Source organism: Triplophysa dalaica, chromosome 22 (genome assembly GCF_015846415.1).
Source record: "Triplophysa dalaica isolate WHDGS20190420 chromosome 22, ASM1584641v1, whole genome shotgun sequence".
Classification (NCBI taxonomy): Eukaryota; Metazoa; Chordata; class Actinopteri; order Cypriniformes; family Nemacheilidae; genus Triplophysa; species Triplophysa dalaica.
Genome location: NC_079563.1, coordinates 2772218 through 2791190, shown reverse-complemented (window position 1 = coordinate 2791190; position 18973 = coordinate 2772218). Strand labels below are relative to the sequence as shown.

At 38.2% G+C, this 18973-nt stretch overlaps 1 protein-coding gene across 1 annotated transcript in view; it reads right to left on the bottom strand.

Moving 5' to 3' along the window:
- Positions 1-5827, bottom strand: part of cntfr (ciliary neurotrophic factor receptor) — a 138939-nt gene extending 133112 nt beyond the window's left edge. The window contains exon 1 of the mRNA XM_056737229.1: positions 5657-5827. The gene's annotated coding sequence lies outside the window, so the exon portion shown is untranslated. The remainder of the gene's footprint in view (positions 1-5656) is intronic.
- Positions 5828-18973: the final 13146 nt, after the last annotated feature.

Below are 18973 nucleotides of genomic sequence, written 5' to 3'. Positions count from 1 at the left end.
TTCATTTTCATGAAAACTTTAATGTAATTCCTCATGTTTTGACCCCCTTAAAATGTCATTGCAGGAGCCCATGCAATTTCCAAGGCAACTACCGCTATTAGGTCACATTAATGAAAGTATTTCTCTTGAAGGAATCAGATCTTATGCGGAGGCAATAACAGCTGTAGGCAGCAGGGAGTGAAGCTAATTCAGTATGCTTAGTGAAAACAATCGTATCACGCCCAGACTGCTAGGATTACAGGCCAGACTGAGTCCACCTGCAGGGCTTCACAGCATTGTCAATAAAGCTACCATTTTCAATTAAAAGCCTTTTAAATGGTTTAAATCTAATCGTGCTTGCAGGTGACAATACAAGTTAACTTGGCATCTTAAGAATTAAAAAGAGAAGAAGAGATTATTTTAAATGGATTTAACGATATCTCACCGGCTGCGCTTGCAGACTGAACAGTTGCGTAGAGAAAGAGCAGACTTATGCAATATTAAACTGCCCTTTCTTGCCATTATGACTGTGCAATAGTGATGTTCATAGTCAAGACGCATGGTTGTACTTGAACTGCACTTATTAAAACACAATCTGCAGCACTGTTGTTGAAAAAAACATGTCTTATGTTTTTATAGGGGTGTGTGGTACTACCAAAATCTTGTAAAAAAGGTAATTAGAATTACAATATATTGATTTAGCTATTTTTGCTGTAAACTACTCGTTTGATCATTTTATCTTTCTAAATTATTCATTAGAACCAACAAATACATCTAACATCAATGCACCAACAGATTTAATGTAACATTTTATGTAAAAAAAGGAAATTCTGATATGTACACTCTTAAAGAAAAGGTGCTTCAAAAGGTTCTTTGATGCCATAGAAGAACTCTTTGGTTCCATAAAGAACCTTGAACATCTTTAAAAAAAAAAATTGGGCAGAAAAGGTTCTTTAGAAGATAAAAAAGTAAGAAAGAGATGGTTCTATATAGAACCTTTGACGGAATGCTTCTTGGAGAACCTTTTAAGCACCTTTATTTTTAAACGTGTACACCTGTGACCTCACATCAGTCACGTTCTATATTTAAACATTTAGATGCTCGTCTAACGATATAAGCAGCATATGCATATTTACTTTATACATGAAGCTGATTTTTTCGCCCAAAAGTTGTGAAAAACAGCGACGATATTGATCAGATGGCTTCGTTGGATGTGAAGGACCAAGGCGCAACAGATGCCACGGTGGCCAGAGGCCCTCAACCTTGAATATCTGCCAGGGTTCGGCGCAGCCCATGCAGGGCCTAAACAGAGAATTGTGGCCTGGCATTTTTCCCCAGTCCAGTCAAAGGCCAAATGGAGAATGCTAATGCAATTATCGTTTCCCAGTCAACACAATGACTCTTCTTCCTCCAAATTCTCCAGCCCCCTTTACTCTGCTGACTATCAAAAGTAGTGTCACTAACAAGGCAGACACACCATAAAGAGCCATGGGGATGGAGGGAAATTGGGTAAATAACTCTGCCCCAGAGCGCTAACACGATTTGCGATGCACATGCTAAGAAGAGGTCTGTGATGGTTCTCCAAGAGACAGGGCCCGGCCACTCTGACGGCATGATTTATTTATTCATTTCCCTTCCTCGTTTAATGGAAATATAAAAGCCTGCATTGATTAGAGTTTAAAGATCAGCAGTTAATAGATTAAAAGCTTGCATCATGGCCAGAGAAGAGCTCCAGCATTTCTCTAGGTTGGTCTTATCTTGGAGGTATTCGGGGGGTTAGTTTACTGTTTTCTAATTGCCGTGAATTCCTTCATGCCTTTAGCGATCTTTTTTTGACCTGTTTAGTCTGGCCTTGAGCTGGGTTTCCTGTTTTGTATCTTTACTTGAAAATGTACAATTAAAATGTTAGAGGTGGTCAGTTAATGATGACCTATCATACAGCTCCAAAACAAAAAATACAAAAAAAACACTTTTTTTTTGGCATCCAGCCTGTAAATATATTCAAACTGTCATCTCTTCAGAGTGTATATACTTTAGCATATAGTGGGGAATGGATTAAGTGTCTCTTTAAATATCCCATTAAAGAGAATGTGGGGTCAGGGAACTGGAATTAAAATAATACTCCATGACAATCTTTCCATATTCAATGGAAGGAAAGGAAAGGACTGAGATTAAAGGAATGGTTCATCCAAAAGAACCCAATATAAGATATTTTATCACTGGTATTTATTTAATGTCGGTGACCAAAGAACATTGGTACATTGGAAACATTGACGTCCACGGTATGTACACAGAACCATTTCTCAAAATATCTTATTTTATTTATACAGAAAAAGTCAAACAGGTTTAGAATAACATTAAGAATAACAGGGTGAGCAGTTCCTTTAGGTCACACATCTGAACTAAAAAGGTTAGCTATAAAACAGGTACTGATGTGGCCTGGGCAAAAGCTTCTGGACAGGGTTAAGAGGCAGAATAATAGATTTCGTGCTAAGGGAGGCGAATCTGAAAGAGGTGGAGTAACACTATGGAGTAGAGTCCATTGAATATTCAGAAAAGCAGTTGACTTTGAGCTCCATAGGTGTGAATGAACAAATGTATGGTTGGATTTTCCCTATGCAAGCAGAAGCAGTAAATGTACAAAAGAGCAGCAAGGTACATATTGATCAATAATCAGTATGTGGGTCATTCATGTTCAATGACCACTTATCATGTGGTAAATTTGAATCGTAGATACAGTATGCTTAAGTGAATGATATTATTTTAAACCTTTATGTCAGTTGTATGTGATTTGGTCACACTTTATTTTGAGGTGTATTTCTCGGTATTAATAAACCATTAACTAATACTTTTGCCTCTGTAAACTTCTAATTTGTTCCTTATTAATAGTTAGTTAGGTTAAGGTATTGGGTAGGATTAAGGAAGTAGAATACGGTCATGTTAAATATGTGCTTTATAAAGTACTAATAAACAGCCAATTTGCTAATAATAGACATTTAATAAGCAACTAGCTAATTGTAAGAATTGGTCCCTATACTAAAGTGTTACCATAATTACTTTCCAAAACTCAAAGAAAATATGCACATTTTTGTTTCTAAACACTTTAAATACTTAAGATTTGGAAAAAAAAAATTTGCTTGTCAAAAAAAAGCATGTCAAGGAAACTAATTTATTTTATGATAAATCCCGATGGCACCACATGACTTTTTTTAGGCTATTGCCAAATAATAGTTGAAAAACACTAAGACTAATTCTCTCATTATTAAAGAATGCTTATAACCAGACAGATTTTGGCCCCCCATTGACTACCATATTAGGAAAAAATACAATAGAAATCAGAGATGCAACAGAACGGTTTGTTGTCCTACATTCTTCCAAATGTCTTCTTTTGTGTTCGACAGAACAAAACAAAATGGATAAAGTAATTCTCCCTACTATGGTAGTCGATGGGGGGCGAGATCTGTCTGGTAATAAGCATTCTTCCAAATATATTTCTCTGTGTTCATCAAAACAAAGAAACTTATACAGATTGGGAACAACTTTAAGGTGAGTAAATGATGACAGAATTTTCATCTTCAAAATACAGCAACGTTACATTATTTCACTGTGTGAAAGGTTAGATTGAAAGATAGGAAATGAAATTGGTTTTCATTTTACAAATTTACTGCACAGAAAACACAGGCCAATGCTATAACTTATAAATCAATGAAATCATGAATAAAAACAACAGATGACAACACCAGGATGTATCTGTTTTAATACTCAGATCATGAAACACTCTTTTGACTCAACGCATTCCTGGCTCTTAATGTGAGACCGGTAGCATGAAGTGGGAAGCGTTTTCCTGGCGGATTCCTCGAGCACCGGCTTTTAATTTGTAGAATTTGTGTATGTTAGGGAGGAGAACATCACCAGCCCCTGTTGTCTGTGATCAGCCTTCGTTCTGACATCTGTTTAAGGATGTTTATCCAAGGGGTAAGTATGTTAAGGGAAAAATTATGCTGGTTTTCTTTTACGTGGCTTTCTGTTTGAACGATAAACACAAGATTAGAGCGAGGACCGCGCACATGGGGTCTCAATCACACCCGCGAGAGGAGTCCCCACGGCGATTTTCAGAAGACAGCCTGCGTCCAGAACCATCGCCATATCCCGCTCTCCAAGACCTTTTCGTGCTGTTAATTCAATTAAGCCTAACGGAGCGTGTGCGCCGCACTTCTTTTCCTTCTTTTAATGAGCTTGTGATTTGTATTTACAGTCTTTCCACGAGAGCTCCCGGACCAGCGTGTGTTGCTCTTTTCCCCCATTTGTGTGATAAACTCAAACTAGAACCAGGTGCCAGCAACAGGCTGCTCAGATGTCTGCGGAAACCCCTTCAGCAAGGGGTTTACGAACAGATATGCGACATAGAAAGCAGAGACCCTCATTTAAAAAGAAAGGTAGGTGTCCGGCAGCCATTCAGTCAGCGCTCTCAATAAGGCATGAAACAGGGAGTCATTAAGGGACTGTCAACCCCACCAGAGTTAAGCTGACCCCCCTTTGGGCTGATGTGAGGAGGCCAGAGACTTTAAAACCAAAGAGAGAGAGAGAGAGAGAGAGGGAGAGAGAGAGAGAGAGAGAGAGAGTTTTACCGTCACAGAGTGTCCCTGTTGTACAGATGAAGAGTTTAAGCCCACCAATAAACTGATGTTACTTCCCAGTACCAAAAAGACCTGTAGATATGCAGAATGTGAAGTCCATGAATCTTGTGAAACCTGTTGCCAGAGCGAGCGTCCCCAAAATGTATATGATAATAAAAAAAGGAATCCTATTTAGGTATACATATTTTTGCGATATTTGTCTTGTAAACATTTTTCAATACAGTCAAAATGACTGTCTTGCAGTAATGAAGTAAAACAGTTGCATGACACCATGCTTTAGTGACATGACAATAATGTCAAAAGGGCACTCATACTGTAACGTCTGCGTGAGACAAATCAAAGACAAGGAACCCAGAGAGATCCAACCCCGGCAGAAGAACAAAAAGCTGCATCCCAAGCAGGAGAAGGGGGAGGAGATGAGGAGATTTCCGCTAAAACTAATCAATCAGGTCTTGATAATGGCTTCCATGCAGGAGTGTTGACACCGGGTCAGCTCGTCCCCTGACCCGCGCCTTCAGGGCAGCGGCTACAAAAAAAGGCACAGATAACAGAAGCCGGGGCTAATTGTCTGCCCAGTGTCAGGGCTTTTCAGAGCCCCTCCACTTTCACTCTGCCGCCTGTCTTGCTCTCCCATTCCTCCGTACTCCGAATCTCACCCCCCGTCTCTCTCTCTATCTCCGGCAAGCTGGCCACTTTGTTTGCCTCCCCTTCCCGGAGTGAAGCAGCGTGGATCGCATTTCTCGCATGGTGCGCGGCTGTCTAACACGCTCGCATCCTTTTATCACGTGCATTTCACGCAGCTGAGAGCCAGGGACGCGCTCCTGGCAACATTGCGCGGCGACACCAGGTTCAAGCAGGAAATAATCCATTAGGTGACATTTGCCAATCATTTGTTGAACACCAAAAGAAGCTCCAAAAACCTGCTCCTCTTACTCTCACCACATGCACAAATCAGAACGCACCGCAAACAGAGAAATCCATCAAAATCAGCCCACTTTAAAAAGACTGACAGATTCTTTAAAAAAAAGAAATGTACTCACTTAAAGAGCGTTTGCTGCCTCTCTCTGCCTTATTTTTCCTCTGTTCCTTAATGTCTGGCTTGTCCTCTATGGCTGCACACAGATGTGTGGCAGAGAAGCTCCGATACAGAAAGTTGCCGTGCTGTAGGCAAAGGCGTGTTGTGTGTACGTATGTGTGTGCGTCTCAGGCAAAGGCTCACACTGCACTGGCTGAAGAGAAACCAAAGCACTTTTAAACTCGCACTGGCTCCCCATGTGACCAGCCAGTGAGGAATATATTAGTGCTGCTTCCTCTGTCCACATTGCACCCCCTAGCCACTGATACAGGAAGTGTGGGCTGCCAGAGACCGGCGGTACGGCACACGCCTGCATTACCCTGAACGCTGTTCAAAAATACATGAATCAAGTCACCCAGGACATGTTTCAGGCTTGCATGGACTTTGATGTCCCTCTTTACGAGGAATAAAAAAGAACACAGATTTTGTGAAAAGATTGCTGTTGTGAGGGACTGATTGTGTGTTTAAAATGATCTGCATCTCTCATAATATTTGTAAAGACCATGTTAAGTTTTTTTCTTTTTGCGAAGTTGATGTTGTTTTTACCTAAAACACAAAATTAAAGGGACGTTGAAATTGAAAAATTCAAAACACCTAACGTGTCTGAAACATGGAACACGATCACCATAAACAATGCGCACCAAATATAAAATAGATGTTGTATAAATACAAAAATATGCAGAGCCCACTAAAGCACACATGCCAAATTATTCTTAAAAATACAGCATGAATGATATAAACATAAACATCAGCAGCTTACTTCCTGTGAATTTGGAAACCTGAGTACAAGACTTTCTTTCTCTCTCTCTGTTTATCTGTATCTTTCCAGTTTTTTCATCAAGTCACATCAAACCGACAGCTCATCACCAGCACCCCCGACACACTCTCTACTCTCTCCTGGGCTATTGCTTATATGCAAATGTACCGCCTGAAACAATGGTAGGAATCTTAGCCGGATAAACACACGTGACGTGCATTTACAAATCAATACTCAGAGCTCAGCGGGGCTGTGCATTAAACATGAGCCACTTTAAAGAAGAGCACAGCCACCACCTATCAGTCTCTTCACTATTCAGCCAATTGGCGGGACTACCCACAATACACTGCACAGGATCCTAAAAACACAGTCAGATCAAGGTGATGAGCTACAATAGTGATACTATTGAGTGTTATTGATATTGCAGGTAGATTACAAATCCACTTCAGATTGAGTGCATAGGACTTTCTAAAATCGCAAAAGGATATAATTAATTTATAGATGTAAGTTTGCTCGCTTTTTGAATATTATTTAGTGTATAAATAAATAGTTAAGGATCTGATACTTTACGTACCTTTTATTGTAGATCTACTGAAACATTTAAAATTGGAAGAGTTAAAACATTCAAAAATGTATTAAAAAATACACATACTGTAAATGTTAACATTTAAAAAAAAAACTTGTCACCACGAAACAACGGTGTTCTAAGAGCCTTAAAGTTGCTAAGGAAGTTTTTTTTTTCTGGTTACAAGTGTTTCAGGTGGTTGCTTAGGTGGTTCTATAATCAACCTGGGAAAAGAAATGACCCCCAAGTCTGAATGGCTAGCCAGGTAGTTCTAAAAACTGCCATTCCCTGTAGTTTTTTTATCCTCATCAAACTTTGTTATCGATACACGTACTATTTTTCTATTCTTCAGTTTACAAAGTCTGTCAGTGATAAAAAGAAAAAGGCATTCTCTCTAATTAGCTCAAACAATCGCTGTGTCTTCATTCTCCTAGCATCTCTTCTAAGTTTCGTTTCTTCCACTTTTCAGCTTCAGATCTATAGTTTCATGATAAGCTAAATATGCTAAATTTGGAGAGAAAATGGCAAAAAGAGCGAGATATGTTGTAATCTAGTATCTTTTTGTCCAATTGTTAATTGAACTTGTCAAACTTTCCTGGAGATAATTACAGTGCTCTCAAGACAGCCGTCTTTGTATTCCACAAAGGATCTAACCTTAAGTATGAAATGTCTGGAGTTAATTGATCCTGAATCTTTAAGTGTACAGACTCTGTCCCAACATTATTTTTCCAGATAAAATCAGGAGTGTTTTTTTATGTTTTAAACAGATAGAGAAACCACATACAGAAATGTATAGTTAAAAGTTCAAATTTAGTGCAAGGAGATCAGGGTTCAAAATTAAGGGCCGATCCCGGACCCCTCTTAAGCCTTAAAGGTCCCATTCCCCACGATCCCATTTCTCAACCTTTACTTAGTGTGTAATGTTGCTGATAGAGCATAAACAATACCTGCAAAATGATAATGCTCAAAGTTCAGAGCCAAGCGAGATATTGTCTTTAACAGAATTTGCTTTTCAAGGACTACAGAGAACAGCTGGAATCGGACAACAGCCCTCTACTTCCTGGGTACATGATGTCACTCTTACATGAGTGCTTTTAATAACGTCTGTCCAAAGGAATATGCCAAAAAAAGGGTTGAGGCTTTCCTTAGAGAAGAGGAAGAGCCGCTGGAGTAGTGTTTGGTTATCAGAGATTGTAAACATTTGACGAACTACGCGCTAAACTACTTTGACTTTCATTACAGTCCTACAGCTGGTAATAAGAATTCAGCTACACACATTCTAAGATAACCAACGGTCAAATAACAGCTTCCATGACTTTAACATCGGCTGTGAAAGTTGCTCTATGTAATACACTGATATTGTGTGCGTGCATAGCCTACCTGTAAAACACTTCTATGAAACGTACTTTGAAGTCCTGCTTGTAAATGACTCCTAGTCAAATTGCTTGTTTTACTATCCAACTCAAGTCCAATATAAAAAGGCAAAACTAACGCTTCTGTTATTAGTGTTTTTATTAAGACTAGATTAAAAGTCAAATTATATTTTTCAAATTACAATTTATCACGCTAAAGCAAAACAGTATTGTCCATTATTTGTCCAAATTAATGGACATAATATTTCATAAGACGCAAATTAAATAAGACGCAAATTTAAATGACATTTTATAAAAAAGATCCATCATGCATTCTCAAGCACGTCACATAGTGTTCAATGAAGACATGTAAAGACAGAAATGTGGCACTGTTGATACTGGCAGAGTGAGGATTCCTTCATATTGTAAGCGTTTCTCTTAAAACTCAACAGTTATTATCATTTTGATATGCAATTCTTTCTTTATTTAGGCTACGCTGTTATCTGACATTGTCAAAACTGATGCGACGAGGTAGCCTACTGAGGCACTAATGGGGCAAACAGGTGGAAAAAAAGGAAAGGGAGAAAAAATGTTTAAACCTGATGTCATTCCCAAGAACATTGTGTTCCTTTGCAAAACTTTTGCGTTTCCCCAAGAAAATTTTTCTTTCTCTCAGAAAATGTTCGCAATCCCCAAACATTATTTTTCAAGAATCAAAGGACAAGAAAATAAATAAATAAATAAGAAAGGAAAATAAAAGGAAAATCTCAATTAGTAAGAAAGATGTCATATGTCATTCATTTTGAAAAACTTTTTCTTACTGTTTTCAATGCTTAAGAGATTTTACAATAAGAAAAATCTCATCAAGAAAGACAAGGCAACATCTTAAGAAATGTGTTTTTTCAATGCAAAATAGAAAAAATAACGAAAGATTGATAGCATGGTCACTGTAAAAATAAAAATATATATCTTTCAGTCTCTCCTGTGGATCTCTTTTAATAGATTATCAACATTTGAAGGACATTTGTGTGGTCAAATAAGTTTGATCCAAACTATCACGTGATTGATGCCTGTACCGGCAGCTCCGTCGATCTTATAATTTTTTCTTTATTTTTGAGGGCTGGTTAGCGGACCCCCAAGAGCGTTGACACAATTCGACGGAAATGATGATCAAATTACAGCATTACTAGCATGTTTCATCAAGGATGACTGTTTTAAAGCAAGCATTCTTATGTGCTCCAATATGTTTCACATGTGCCCTTATATTATTTTACAGATTATACAGATTATTTTACACCCTGGTTGAAATAGATTTCTTATTTTTTTCCAGAATGTCTCTACAAATAAAAAAATGCATGTTAACTGTAGGTGATGTAGAAGTCATGACAATACACAATTTTACACACAAACACACACGCATATAAATAGGTTAAATCTATGTCATTGTACCTCAGAGATTTGGTCACATTTTCTTCTTTTAAAGAAGATCTTGTAAAACTTCCATACACTTGGCCTGAATTTATTGCCTTTCAATTGGTGTTCTTTAATTTGATTGGGGCTATTTTTATGCACATCTCATCACGTTGAATTGACGATATGAAAATGCTAATATAAGTATCCTGCTGAGACTTGCCTCAGGTTCATAGATGGTGAGAAGACTGAAAAACTGACTGAAGATGTTTGTTCCTGACAAGAACTTCTGAGGGAAGAGAGATCATAGGCAGATATATTCCCTCAGGCATATTTTGGATGTCCAGAATGGTCAATGTGTGTGTAAATGTGTGCAAGTCAGTCTGCGATACCTCATCAAAGGAAGAAATCAAAATGTCAAAGTCTTTGGTCTTATTGTAAATGAATTAAAACGTTAAATTATTATAATTATTACGTTTTATCGCAACAACTTTCTCTTTAATGACCTTTACACTATTTTCACATGGCCAAAGCATGTGCTATGTACACATTTCTCAAAACAAAAAGACTTTAGAATAGAGTATCATACAGTGTAAATTCGCTCGAATCCTTGAGCCTAAACTAACAAGAATAATACTGGTTTTGACCTTATCAAACATCACTAATTATGTCTGCCTTCATTTCACACAGTCAAATCCCACTTAATATTTAGCATTTCAGAAATGTCCTGAAAAGTTTTTTTTTCCATGTCATTTACAAGTCATGTTTTTTTGGAACAATGACTAGTAAAGACACCATGCAAACAACTTTGACAAAACTGTCATTTTGATAGCAAATCACCGTCGTAGCATTCGGTGTCTGTCAAGCTGCGTCTTGGCACCAAGGTGAACGCTTTGAACTCATGTAATCGGTTCTATGCAGTTCTGCTCATTTGTTATGATGGGGGCATCCTTCAGCAAACGCGCTCAGTGAATGGTTATCCATAACTTTGATAAGGTGAACCCTTGTGTGTAGAAATGTTTCACCAAGGTTGCATCAGGGGAATTTTTCAGCAGAAGGGAAAACAAAGTTGTTTTGCACGTGGATCAGAAATGTTAAGAAAATATCCACTCCGAGTTTGTCATCTTTGTTCAGTTGGTGTGCTGTGTTGGTATGTTTAAAAATGTGGCATGCAATCTCTGCTAGCCTTGAATCTAAGAGTATGGTATTTCATCATACACTACTGTGAGGAACAATGCATACATCAAACATTAAGATAACAATGATGGATAGGTCATCTTAGCATTGCTGTGGGTAACACTGGATTCATTCAGAAAAATAACAGCTTTATCTAAATAGAGTGACCTTGGATCATGATCAAAAGTTTAAAAGGAGGCCGTTCATCTTACTTTGAGGCACAGTGCATGCTCGTTTTCCTGACGAGGATTAAACGTGGGGCTCGGAGCGAAATTGTGTTCAATGGGTGGTCACCAATGTCACAGTAAAATTTAGTCATGGATTTGATTTTATCCTTGGACAGGACTTTATCCAACTTCCCCTTTATATGAGCTATATTATGACCGAAGGCTAGAACAGACTTGTGGCTGGATATAAGTCCACTTCACCTTGATTCTCAGCACCATCTGGTGATCGCACAATAACGTCTGGCAATAAATGAAGCGTTCGAAACAATCCAATCTACCAGAATAGGCCTGAGTACTGATATCCCTTTTATAGAAGGAATAGTAACAAAACCACATTAATAATGCTTAAGTGTTCCAACAACTGCTTCGCATAATATCTCCATGGGCGTGTTTATCATTTTTGGGGCCCTAAGTAAAGTCAAGACCCGGGGGCCCCCCACATATGCATACTATAAAAAAATGATTTGATTTGCGCAAAAGTAATATTTAGTACGTGTAATTAGTTAGACATATATAACCTGGATTTATTTTACTTTGAACCGCATAACAACACACAAAGTTGATGACAGTTTGGTCTAAGAATAAACGTTCTTTGATTGTAATCAAATATTTGATATGCATGCTTCATGACTGTGTATCTGTGCCAGAGGTGGAACCACTACATTAAAAAATGTGGACCAAATTTTGATAAATTAAATACGAATTAAGTTAATATAATAATATATAATAATAATTATTATTATTTAAACTTAATAGCATGAACACAAATCAAGTAAATGTTATAGCAATTCATTTTATTAAAGAACCCTCAAGATTTCAGTGCTTTCTTGACAATGGTGAACTTACATTCCACTTATAAAAAAGCATTCAAAGCAACTATTAAATGATTTAACTGCTTGTGGCCACTGGGGGCCCCCAAGCTTGAGGGGCCCTACGCATTTGCGTGGTTAGTGGTTAATACCGCTACGAAATATCTCATTGACCACATCTGTACCATAACAATATATAATTATCAAATCACATTAATAGTATCTATACATATATATAGTTTATCTAGTTATCTACTATGTACTGTTTTATTTAATTTTTAATTTTTTATTTCTAATGTTAAAGCCTGGTATTATTTCCCTGTAAATTAAAAAACACATTTATTTTTAACAAAAAATGTGGCACCAGGCATAATTTGCGATAACGATGCACTGTCACAAAAGCATCGTGGTGTGCTATCTTTACCTTTTTACAGTGTATAAATGGTAAGTCATTGGAGAAATCTCACATTCAAACACCAAAACAGCTTTTTGACAGATGCTGCTCTTGTTTAGTCCACGGAGAACTGAGAAATATATAAATAAATAAGAATAAAACCACATTCATATAATGTCAGACAAAAACAACCCTGTGTTACCCAGTGGAAATCACTCAGGATTATGTTTATACACCATGTCTTTGGATGATGAGAGAGAAAGATTAATCTATGCAAATTTTGTCTCCAGCAAATTTATTGACTTGCTGGCTTTCACGTAAATGTGTTTACAATCTGACAGTTTTGACACCAAATGTTGATCTCTGCATTCATAAGGACAGTAAACACAAAGGAAAGCGAAATGTCAGGTCTTAAATATGTCTCAGTCAATTGGCATCCTGCAAACATCACATGAGAGCTTGTTTGCAATACAAAGGACATTTAAGGTTATCTAACGTTAAAAGCTTTTGACTAACGACTATTATTAATAATAACAATGTAATAACTGTTTTATTACAAATCAATAAGGCGTTAAATGTCACTGTTATAAAATATTGACGTATAAATAATAAGCATGCTACACTATGAATGTAGTGCAGCCCTTCAGACAAGATATTCACAATATTACACAACACTAACAACCCTGTTGCTTACTTAGTATTTTCCTTGAGCGAAATGTATTTCATTGAGAACATTTTTTTTTGGGAGAAACATTTCACTGTATCTTTGAAGTGTAATATTAATGCTCAGTAGCATGACTTCTATGAAGTCTGTGTTCACTGAGCACAACGGCTGGGCCACAAACACATATGTTCAGACAACAAAGTCTGCTTTCCACATGTGCTTCATAAATGCTTTTTTAAACCATAAATAATTTACATGAATGTTCAGACAAATTATGCAACAGCACATCACTGTTGATATGACGGACCGGTATAAGAGCTTTGAAGAAAATTTCTGACAATTGCTTGCTGATAATGTATTCTATCTCCTTGATCCGCTATAGTGAACTCCATCATTTTTCTGATAATACTTGGCTATTATGGAAAGTAATCGAGTTTCAGCGAGTCCTTTAATAGCAGCGCGCCAAAGCTGTGAAAGATACATTTCTTGTTAACACGGAATATGAAATATGTCTTCGTCAAACGCCGCCGCTGACCAGAATCACGCTCAGAATAACTTTCGTATTTCTGCCAAGGCAATTACTTTCCTCTCATGGCTAATCCTTGGGCAATTAAATTTCCAATTAGAATCGAAAAAATAATTAACTATACATGCTGACATCTATTAGCAGGGGTAAAGAGTGTCACCGTTTTACAACTTTGAAAGTACTGCTAAAGGTATTTGGTAATTACATGTGTTAAGATACATTTCACAAACAAAAGATGGCATAATATCTTCTGCTGAAGTTTCATTTAAAATCCCGACGATGTCAATTGTAACTGATCTACCAGTAGAAAATAAAAGGGGTGCTTCAACATGGAAAACTCACTGCATTCAGTATTCAATGTGAAATTCTAAGGAATTGGAATGGTATTGCTAGGTGTTTATATGGATTGGTTTCTAGGCTGATCTGGGTGGTTGCTAAGGTTTACAGGCGGCAGTGAGGGTAATCAGGCTATGATGCTAGGTATTTTTAGGAGGTTCAATACTTAGTAAGTATATTGTTGTGCAAAGTTATTACAGGTTGGCTGAAGGCTGAATTGAAAATCCATTTAAAGAATTGTCTGATCTTTTATTCTTGCAAGAAGGTCATCTGACACAGAGAAAGTTCTGCCGTTACAAGAAAAAGGAGTAAAGACAAACAATCTTTACACCCTGCTCTGAGACAGCAGAATGTCACACCTAAAGCAGAAGTCTCTTACTAAAGCCCCTAACAAACAGTCATAACTAGCTTGCTCTAATAAAGGACATCATGTATAGACATAGGTTTGACTTCCCATGCAAGGATGGAAGTAAGTGAACATGTGCACACACAATCAGTAACTTCCCATCATACACCAGTACAAAGCACTTTGGAAAATAAAGGTAGAGATAATAAAATGACTATTCCATTCCATTTTCTACCGCTTATCCGAACTACCTCGGGTCACGGGGAGCCTGTGCCTATCTCAGGAGTCATCGGGCATCAAGGCAGGATACACCTTGGATGGAGTGCCAACCCATCGCAGGGCACACACACTCACTCATTCATTCACTCACACACTCACACCCTACGGACAATTTTTCCAGAGATGCCAATCAACCTACCATGCATGTCTTTGGACCAGGGGAGGAAACCCCCGAGGCACGGGGAGAACATGCAAACTCCACACACACAAGTCGGAAGAGGGAATCGAACCCCCAACCCTGGCAGTGTGAGGCGAACGTGCTAACCACTAAGCCACCGTATTCTAAGATACTAGTAAGTTTCCGCAATAAAGGAAATTGCATTTCTAGACATTTTCTCATTAATTTATTTCCCATTTCATTTAACACGTTTGTATGACCGTGGATATACAGTACATTTAGCACCTATTTTGCAAACACCTTCATATTTTACTTAACAAGAAATCTGATGCAAGTCTGTTCAGTTTACCTTTTTACCCTTATTTGGTATCCTCAGCGGTGACAAATGCTTGTAAAGAAGTGTGTAAAGAAGTGTTTAAGGATACTATAATGACTTCAACTCTCAGTGGCAGTTCATCTGACTGCTTCGCAGATGAATCTGCTCTATCATCTTCGGTTTGAAGCCAGATGTCTGCTATTAGTTTGAGTTTAACATTTACAAACAACAACTGACTTTGGGAACAAAATAGCATCTACTACATCAGCCATTATTAAAAGTGGACTTTCCGTTTAATTTGAGGCATTTTTTGTTTTCATAAAACACCATATCATGCAACTCTCTTATTGCATACATGCCTTTTATTCTTTTTTAATGTTTCTAGCCATTAAACAAGCTTTGTTACTAGTGTCATGAAAGGAAACCACTTCATAACCAACATGCCTGTAACAAACAGCCATAGTAGAACGCTTGTGAAATAAACTCTCAGAACAGCTCTTGAGATGAAGTTTATGTGTTCATGTCCTCATACAGTGATACACAAACAAATCCACTAGCATCACATGTGAAGCACGTTAAACTGTGCAACTCATTCACTCAGACAAACAGAACCAACGGACGATATTTAAATAGCAGCGGAAATAATTTGTACACATTGCACAAATCTATATGCAGCTGAAAAAAATATTTGAATTGCAAAGGCTACCAAGTGAAATAGCAGTGCGCCACAAACAAGCGACGCGACAAACAAGTCATAAAGCTCAGGCACATGCAAAATTGTAGTATCGCACAAAAATGTATTCTTCGCACAGAGCAACTTTTTCACATTAACTAGATGCCGCACTCAAAAGTTCTATCAGGTAAGTAGATGCATCTGCCATCTTTGGACGGTCCACTGACATCACTCACCGTTTGCTAGAATGCCACAACACCTTTTAATTCCATGAAAAATGTCATTTGTTAGTGTAGAAATATAATGTTCGAGTTTACACAACGACAAATATGTTTTCGGAATCACACACAGTCAGCTTGCTCTTGAATGGTAAAGGACCGGCTTGGCAGGGTTGCCATCATCGCCCTCATGATGAGCCTAATGTCCCTGGTCCAAATAATAGAATTTAACATTCATAAATAAAATAATTTTAAGATTGACAGCTAGAGTATATAACAAAATCCTTCGACTCCTAGCCGTGGAGAAAACAAACCAGAGCAACAGTTACAACGTTTTACAAAGTAACCCTGTTCCACAAGAAGGCCGCAGACTTGGCAACACAGACCGGGTCGCACCATACCAATATGGCGGATGACCTACGTATAGCGACCCATAGAAAAAGATTCTTATGCGGCATCCAGTTGAAATCTATTATTTTTCCTAGCATGGCCAGCCATTATGTTCATCAAGAGTCTGCACAAACAATCTTGTGGGGTCGGGCAGACCTGAATTGGGAAAATATTGCAGCGCTAGATTTAGTTTAACGAACCCTTGTTTGTTTTTGTCGATTGGCCCACATGATTTTACACGATTAACTTCTAGTATGGGGGGGCACGGTGGCTTAGTGGTTAGCACGTTCGCCTCACACCTCCAGGGTTGGGGGTTCGATTCCCGCTTCCGACTTGTGTGTGCGTGTGCGTGTGTGCGTGCGTGCGTGTGTGTGTGGAGTTTGCATGTTCTCCCCGTGCCTCGGGGGTTTCCTCTGGGTACTCCGGTTTCCTCCCCTGGTCCAAAGACATGCATGGTAGGTTGATTGGAATCTCTGGAAAAATTATGAGTGAATGAGTGAATGAGTGAATAATGAATGAGTGAGTGTGTCTGCCCTGCGATGGGTTGGCACTCCATCCAGGGTGTATCCTGCCTTGATGCCCGATGACTCCTGAGATAGGCACAGGCTCCTTGTGACCCGAGGTAGTTCGGATAAGCGGTAGAAAATGGAATGGAACTTCTAGTATGGCATCATTTGGAATAAAAAGTACAACAACATAAGCATATGCAGCAGTAACCCTGGCATAGACAAGTATGAATAAATCTCTTTGCATTTAATTTAAATGCAAACCTGTATTGACTATCTGGGTGTACCAGTACACAAAAAATAAATAAAACGTTTAATAGGTCGATAACTACAAACCATTTTAGTTTAAGGTACCTGTAATAAACAGCACAAGGTTGGGTCTCGAGATTGCACTTGTAGCAGTAACAGCTTTCAAATCTTTTGCCGTTCAGTGGGGTGGCCAGCTTTTTTAATTTTCTTGACATAAAATATGTTTCCTGTGCCTCAGTGGTTAGAGCATGGCGTTAGCCAAGGTCAAGGGTTCGATCCCAGGGGATAGCACATAGTCAGAAACAAATGTATAGTACAATGCAATGTAATTCGCTTTGGATAAAAGCGTCTGCCAAATGCATAAAATGTTAATGTAAAACATTGGAGTGTGCACAGGTGAATTGTCACATGGAATTAAACACTGGTGTTATGCCATTGATGGTCTCTTGGTTAAGCAGGTATCGTTGTTTGAATGGCCTATAATCAAATTTATCGTATTTATGTTTTGTCCAAAATTTACATCACTTAGGGCAGAAACATTTTTACAAGTTCTAAGAGGGAGATATTATGATTTTTATGGCATAATTTTTATGATTAAGATATGGCAAATCACAGGACAAAGGACTAACTAGACTAGACTAGACTAGACTAGACTAGACTAGACTAGACTAGACTAGACTAGACTAGACTAGACTAGACTAGACTAGACTAGACTAGACTAGACAATAACACTAGACATCTCACTAGAATAAACTAAACTCACTGATATGACACAGGCACTCACCCCAATGACACAAACAATGGACCAGCACAGGATAGAAAAGAAAAGGGCATTATAAGGGTAAGTAAATTATAAGGGCAGGTGTGGGGCATGAAATCATAATGAGCATTAACAAGGAAACAAGAGGGCAGGAACAATGACAAGACCTGAGAGAGAGTATGGCAACCCATTACTGCCAAAAGAGTCTCTCTCCAACATAAAACAAGGGATTCTGCTCTGATTCATGGAATCATGACACTTTGACTATACTTTGACTATTGGCCTTAGCACTGCACATATGCCCTCGCTTCAGTTTGACATCTCCCTTGTTGTCTGAAAACCTTGTTATGCCAAAATCTTTTTAATTACTATTGTGTGTTTAGAAATACTTTGTTAGGTGATCATTATACATATGTTGGAGTAACTGATTGCAATTAACATAATTACAGCGAGCCTTTGAGCTCTTAATCAAGAACACTCTGATAAAAAAAAAACGCCACAAACTGCTCAGAAAGCATTCCGGCTCCGTATACAATTTTGAAGGTCAACATACCCCGGAAGGTGTCTCCTCGATGATTGGCTTTTTTCTTTTGTTTTAATTGCAAGTCTCAATTTTAAAAGCCCGAAAGGGAAAGTTCTCACACGTATTTGCAGTCATCATAATAACACTTGGCTGTTCGAAATAAATGGAATACATTAGTTTGAATTCTTCTATTGGAGACACAATAACTGGACTGCAGCTCTTGTCCCTGATATGAACTAGGTTCTCAGAGGGTATCACAGCGCATGCAAACAATGGAGAAACTTCAGAAGAGGATGTGGACTTATATTTCCTTTGAAGATTCTTAGTGGAATAAATATACATACACTTGACGTCTATTCAATTCAAGTTTATTTATATAGCGCTTTTCACAATGTGTATTGTTTCAAAGCAGCTTTACAGGGGCAAACAGGAAAAACAGAAAAGTTAAAACACAGCACAGTGCATGGTATTTATACAACGAGTAAGTTCATTCTAATAAATAACATCTAATTTCTAAATAAATAAATGAATGAATGCAGTCTCCCGGTGAGCAGGCCAACACTGCCCTGCTGTGGCGAGGAACCCAAACTCCAATGATTCATTAATGGAGAAAAAAACCTCGGGAGAAACCAGGCTCAACCGGGAGGGCCAGATCCCCTCTGACGTGTCATAGCTGCACTCAGACTGG